We start from the raw sequence: 7,027 nt of genomic DNA, 5'->3' as shown, positions 1-7,027 counted from the left end.
AGGGATGGCAGATGCATACTCTTTCCATAATGGGGAGGATCACATTGGTTCGGTCAGTCCTTTCTTCGATTCCCATCTATTTATTATCCAATTCCTTTATTCCGATGTCTCTTGTGAGGATCTTTGAGCAGATTTTTAGGAACTTTGTCTGGGGAAGGAGTAGGGGTAGAGATGGTATCCACTTGTTGGCATGTGAGGTGGTGTGTCAGCCGATCAGATTTGGTAGGTTGGGGGTGTTGTCTCTGATGGCTAGGCGGGAGGCTCTAGCGGCACGACATGCGACGAGATTTGTGTTAGAGCCTGGTAGTATGTGGTTCTCGTTGATAAGAGCCAAATATGGAGCTCTGATACCTGGAGTGCGAGGTGGCCGCTCCTATTCTTCGGTATGGAGGGAGATGTGTACCAGAGTTGCGCTGTTGCTACCGGAGATTAGATGGGCCATTGGGGATAGGCGGTCTATAGATGTTTTGGAGGACAAGTGGGTGACTGAGCATCCGATTAGCCGACTTCCGACCTTGGTGGATTCGACGAGGATTGCTGGATTTAGGATCAATGACCTACTGGACCCAGAGGGGGGCTATTGGAGGGAGGGACTGATTCGGGAGGTGTTTGGGGAGCAGTTGGCAATGATGATTATGGATCTTTCGATTCCATGCAGGAGGTGCCAGACAGGTTAGTTTGGTGGCCGACGGGCTGAGCCCAGGTGCGAGCCAGGGATCTCCACACTTTGATCAGTAGGGTGCCAGATCGGCAGATTGAGGGCAGATGGATATGGCGGTTGCAGTGTGTCACGCCCCGAACCCATCACCCGGGTCCGGCACGCGACCGGCCGCATGAGCCCTAGAGCAAGGCCCTAAAGATCATGCAAGGCCTAAGATAAACAACAATTCCAATAATTCCAATAATTCCATAAATGCCAAAATCAAAGATTGATGTAATTCAATCAAATCCAGCTACAATGTACTGATTTATTACATAATTTCAAATGTCCATAAATAAAAGATAAATTGACTTCTAACTATCTAGCAGTCTGACTCCAGATCGAGCTCACTTCTTGTCCCATCCGACAGATTCTACGAATCCAGTGCCTCTGAAAAAAAATGGAAGTGTAGTATGAGCTTTTCCAGCCCAGTAAGAATCCCAACAGCCACCCACAACAAAATCATAAAATAATCAAGTATCAAAATATATATATCATTTCATCATTTCAAAAGCTCAACAAACAACAAATATATGTAATCAGTACATATACACAAATCCTTTTTCACATTATGTGATCCATTCCCGTATTACTCAAATTCCAAAGTTTTCAAACTTTTCATTTCTGGCGTTGGACTAACCAAGATCATGTCCCAGTCCAAGACTGCACAAATCCCACGCATAAGCTCGTGGCAGCTATCCCACGCGTAAGCCCGTGGAGGCTATCCCACGCGTAAGCCCGTGGAGGCTATCCCACGCATCAGCTCGTGGCCGCTATCCTACGCATAAGCTCGTAGAGGCTATCTCATGACAAGGTTAGTCCAACCCATATTACATGTCTAGTTTTACATGTTCAATCACATTCCCATCACATCACATATTTTCATAAATTTTCAAAATATATGTTATTTCTTCCCAAATGAATTTATCTCAATATTTTCATTATAAACAACATGCACGCCTCATAGGTGCCGCATCAACTCATAAACAATAACAACATAATAATGAAAATATGTTGATAAAAATTCGTCTCATATGTATCATATCAACTCACAAGCAATAACATCAAAACCGTAAATAAATCCAACGATAAATCAATATATGCATAGAAGTGCTCAGATGTAGGGATTCTTACCGAAATTGTAGACTGACTCAAACACAGTCCGAATCACAACCTACGCGCTGGGGTGCTGAGTCCCTTGATCAAAACCTCCTGGCTCTGCCGACTCTTCCTCTACAACATCAATTACAAATCACAACTAAATTATTTAATATTTAAATATTCCAAACCATAATTGATATTTACTATGGGGTCCATAACCAGATCCCCAAACATCTCAATCTCTCCAAGTCTAGGGTAGTCGGGGTGGCCCGACTCCCACCCTTGTACCACCGGCCCATGTCGTCGCCAGCCGTGGCCGCTGCCACGCCAGCGACGATGGCCGGTCCCGATGAAAAGACCAAAAGAAGGGTGGATGATAGAGAAGGGTTCTTTCTCCACCTCTTTGGTCCAAGGGCAACAGCCAGGGTGGCTGTGCCCTCACCTTCCCCACCCTCGGCCACCATTGGCCGAACCATCGCCGGCCGCCCCTGCTGCAGTCACCGGCGATGGTGGCCGGCCAAGAGAAAGAGAGAAGAAGAAGTCTCTTCCTCTTCTTCTTCTTTTCCTTCTCCTCTTATTATTATTATTATTATTATATTCTTATTTTTCCTCCTCCTTTTTCTTCTTCTTCTTCTTCTCCTTCTTCTTTCCAACCGACACAGACCCCTCCCCCTTCCTCCATTTCTTCCACGGAAAGGCCACCGTGATGGTGGCTCGGCCCCCAACCGACGACACCCAGCCGCCGTCGCCGCCGCCGGTGGCCAACTGACGAGGGGAAGAGGAGGAGAGGATGGGATCCCGAGGAAGAAGACCACGGATCCACCCTCCCTCATCACATACATAGCCTAGAAAACCCTCTCCGACCCTCACATAGACCCGACCGACCCCCAATACCATGGATCTCGGCCCATCCCGGCGGCTGGCGGCGGCCAAAAATCAGAAAGAAGAGGCCGAAACAGGGGTACCCTATTTCGGATCCCTCTCTGACGGTTTCGGCGGCCAAAACCCCTCCAACGCCACCCAAAATCCAGAACATGAAGCATAAGGAAGGAGATGTACTTACCTCAGCCCGACGAGGTGCTCCGGTGATGTTTCCGGCGAGGAACTGACGGAAAAACTTGTGAGCAACTAGCGGAGGGTTCTCACACCAAAGGAAAGGAGGAGGGCTTCACCGCGGCCGGCCGGATCTCGGATCTCCGGTGCTCGGTCTCCTCCGGCGAGCCTTCTCCTCCGGCAACCAATCCCTCCGACGCCGCCACCACCGGTCCCCCCTTCTTCCCCCTCTCTTCCACGATCGTGCCCTAGGCACGATCGTTTTAAGGGGGATGGGCCCGGTCTTTTCGGGCCAGCCCATCCGCCCTCTTTTTTTCTTTTTTTTTTTGTTGCTTTTCTGGAGTATTACATACTCTCCCCCTTAAAAAAAATTTCGTCCTCGAAATTAACTTACTTGAAGCCTCAAACTTTAAAAAAATATACATCCATCATATCTGTGGAGTGATTGATTAAAACCCCATTTGATTTTGATGAGCTCAAAGCATTTGAGTATATCTTGTGATTACTAATGAATTCAATTGAGTGTTTCAGTGAAAATCCTGTCCAAGTGTCTCTAGATTTTGGTTCATAGTATTTTGGATAAGTTAAGAAGTCTGCTGAACCAAAGTCTGAGACTCGAGTCGACTCCCGAGTATCACGAGTCGACTCCAAGCGTATCAAGTTCACTGGCACGAGCTCGAGTCGACTCCAGACTAGTACGAGTCGACTCCGACTGAAAACAGAAAGAAGAACAGAAAGCCTCATCTCAGAACCTGTCAACGAGTCGACTCCTGAAGTGCGCGAGTCGACTCCAATGTTCAACGAGTCGACTCCAGGGTAGTAAGAGTCGACTCCAAGAGGTACACAAAGAAAAGTCAGAGAGCAGTTTTCGAGTCTGAGATTCGAGTCGACTCCAGTGGAACGCGAGTCGACTCCGATGGTTGGCAAGTCGACTCCAGAGAAAGCAAGAGTCGACTCTCAGCGGTACACAAAGAAAAGGTCAGAGAGCATTTTATGGACTCTGAGATTCGAGTCGACTCCCGCAATACGCGAGTCGACTCCGAGACTGTGCGACCATCGACAGACAGAAAACCATGTTACTGCCTCTGAGATTCGAGTCGACTCCCAGACAGCTCGAGTCGACTCGAAGACAAGCTTCACGTCAAAAGGCAGAAGACCAACTTTCGGAAACTGAGAGCCGAGTCGACTCCAAGGAAGTTCGAGTCGACTCCAAGACTAGATGAGCCAAAAGACAGAGAATCGGGAGTTCGGGCTCTGAGATTCGAGTCGACTCCAAGGACAGTCGAGTCGACTCGAGTGGACAAAATTCAAAATTGGATCCACGGACTTCAGTGGATGAGTCGACTCCAAAATTGCCAGGTCAGCTCCAGAAGTTGGCGAGTCGACTCCGGGTCAAGACGAGTCGACTCCCAGTCGTGACGGCAACTTTAATTCAAATTTGGAACAGTTGCCGAGTCGACTCCGGAAAAGCTTGAGTCGACTCACGCTACAGCCGAGTCGACTCCTGATCGCGCGAGTCGACTCCAACCCACCAACGGTCATATTGTCAGGCTGCGCAGAGTGTGCAGAACGGACAGAAAAAGCAGTGTAACGGCTAGTTTCCGTGGGGGTTGGCTTAAATAGCCACAGAAGACTGTAGCAAGGCAGAGAACAACCATTCCACTCCAAGCATTCAAGCTTTCAAGCTCTGCAACGTGCTCTTCAACGAAAAAGGGGAAGATCAGCATTTACTGCAACCAACTACATCTTCCCAGCAATTAAAGCCTCCTCCTGCATTCAAGTCGACTACTCATTCGAGAGGAGACCTGAGTTCAAGAAGCCATTCCTCTACTTCAGCTTAAAAGCGTTTGAGGGCTTCTAAACTCCTCTTTTGATTATATTGTTTTACATCTGCTTTTGAGAAGCTTATTTTCCTTTCTTTCTATAACTTGTATTTACTTGGTTCAATCGGGGGATTGAATCAAGGGGATTAAGGTTGGTTGGTGAGCCAAGTTAAAAACCAACGTGTGTAAGGGTTTGATTGTGAGCCCAAGAAAACAATCGGGGTTGGTTCTAGTCGGTGAGCCTGGGAAAACCGACCGAGTTCGTTGTGAGCTCGTAAAACAACAAGTTTGGTTGTGAGCTTGCAAAACAACCGGATGTAATCCAAGGGGGTTATAGTGAATTTCCAAGAGACTTGGGGAGTGGACGTAGGAGCAAGGGGTAGCTCCGAACCACTATAAAACTCTGTGTTTGCATTGGATTGTCTCTTCTCTTCTTCCTCTCACATCACTCACAGCACTTAGCATTAATTAAATAACTTGCAATAGTTTTTAATTAATCATCCACAACGTTTTAATTATCCAAATTAATTTAAAACCCAATTCACCCCCCCTCTTGGGTTGTCTATCTGGGCAACAAGTGGTATCAGAGCCAAAAACTCTTCCACTCAAGAGTTAAAAGATCAAAATGACAACCCCATTTGGATCTTCTCACATTGAGGGTCAGTCCACCCAAAGACCCCCTTTCTTTAATGGATCCGACTACTCATACTGGAAGGCTAGGATGAGAATATTCATCCAAGCCCAAGACTATGAGATGTGGACCATTGTAGTAAATGGCCCATACATCCCATCCATATATGTAGATGGTGTCAAGGTACCCAAACTAGAAACGGATTGGGATGAACATGACATGAGGAAGGCACAACTAAACTCTAAAGCTATGAATGTGTTTTATTGTGCCTTAGATAGAAATGAATTCAATAGGGTCTCTACTTGCAACTCTGCAAAAGAGATCTGGGATAGACTTGAAGTGACCCATGAGGGCACGAATCAAGTTAAAGAATCCAAAATTAATATATTGGTACATAAGTATGAACTATTTAAAATGGATTCTAATGAGACAATCACTAGCATGTTCACTAGGTTTACTGACATTGTCAATGGCCTAAAAAGCCTTGGCAAGAGCTATACTAACAGTGATCTTATCAGGAAAATACTTCGCTGTCTACCAAGGTCATGGGAAGCCAAGGTGACGGCAATCCAAGAAGCTAAAGACTTGAACAAGCTTCCACTCGAAGAGCTCCTTGGATCCCTAATGACTCACGAGCTAACCATGAAGCGACACAGCGAAGAAGAATCCTCCCATAAGAAAAAGGTAATAGCACTTAAATCTACTTCATCTAACAAGGACCTGTCTTGCAGTAGCAGCAGTGAAGAAGAAGAACATGAGGAAGATGATGGTGAGGCTCTTCTTGTGCGCAAGTTCAAGAGATTCATCAACCACAAGAAGTCCTATCATCAAAGGAGAGGCCCCTCAAATTTCTACCGCAAGGACAAAGGTAAGAAAAGGGAAAACGAGGGGATTGGGTGTTACGAGTGCAAGAAGCCGGGTCACATAAGAGCAGAGTGCCCCTTACTGAAGAAGGGGAGTAAGTACAAGAAGAAGAAGGCTCTTGTCACTACACTATCCGACTCCGACTCATCATCCTCCTCATCAGATGATGAACAAGAAGAGAAGGCCAATTTCTGCTTCATGGCCAACGAAAACGAGGTAACTTCCGATACGCATCTTGATTTCTCTTTTGATGAACTTTATGATGCATTTAATGAGTTAATGGTAGAATATAAGGCTATAAATCTTAAGAATAAAGAACTGAAAATAGCTAATCAATCATACCTACATAAATACGATAAATTAGTTAAGGATAAGGACTTAATCACCAAAGAAAATATTGAACTTAAAACAAGCAACCAACTTTTAACTCAAAAGACTAACACCTTAACTAAAGATAATGAAAAACTAACTAAGGAATTTTCAGAACTTAAAAAATATAAACAAACCTTAGATAAGGATCTTACAAAAGAACTTAATGATCTAAAAGCAGAAAATCAAACACTAACTAAAGAACTTAACAAATACAAACCCTTAGTTGAAAAATTTACATATAGTTCTGAAAAATTAAACATGATACTAAATAGTCAACGAGCAGTATTTAATAAAGCGGGTTTAGGGTATAAACCAAGAAATAAACAAAAACTTCTTAGTAACTTCTTTGTTAAAGCTGGAGAAACTAAAACTAAGAAAATAACCTGCTTTTGTTGTGGAACTATAGGACATAAGGCAAATGCATGTGACTATAGGAAAAGTAAAACAAAAAGGAAAATTAAAAGGGTATGGGTTCCAAAAGGA

The 7,027-nt window shown here is 45.0% G+C and overlaps 1 long non-coding RNA gene across 1 annotated transcript; it reads right to left on the bottom strand.

Annotated features, from left to right (window-relative positions):
- Positions 1-893: 893 nt before the first annotated feature.
- LOC148715139 (uncharacterized) lies at positions 894-1,951 on the bottom strand. Its single transcript, XR_015986102.2, has 2 exons — positions 1,835-1,951; positions 894-1,090 (listed from the first exon to the last, which is right to left on the bottom strand). It is a non-coding gene; the product is annotated as an uncharacterized LOC148715139 (long non-coding RNA).
- Between the last annotated feature and the right edge of the window lie 5,076 nt (positions 1,952-7,027).

Source organism: Phoenix dactylifera, chromosome 1, assembly GCF_051530095.1.
Source record: "Phoenix dactylifera cultivar Ajwa chromosome 1, Ajwa_hap1_PhDact_Kaust_v1.1, whole genome shotgun sequence".
Classification (NCBI taxonomy): Eukaryota; Viridiplantae; Streptophyta; class Magnoliopsida; order Arecales; family Arecaceae; genus Phoenix; species Phoenix dactylifera.
The sequence above is the reverse complement of the archived record's forward strand: the minus strand, read 5'-3'. Positions and strand labels throughout refer to the sequence as shown.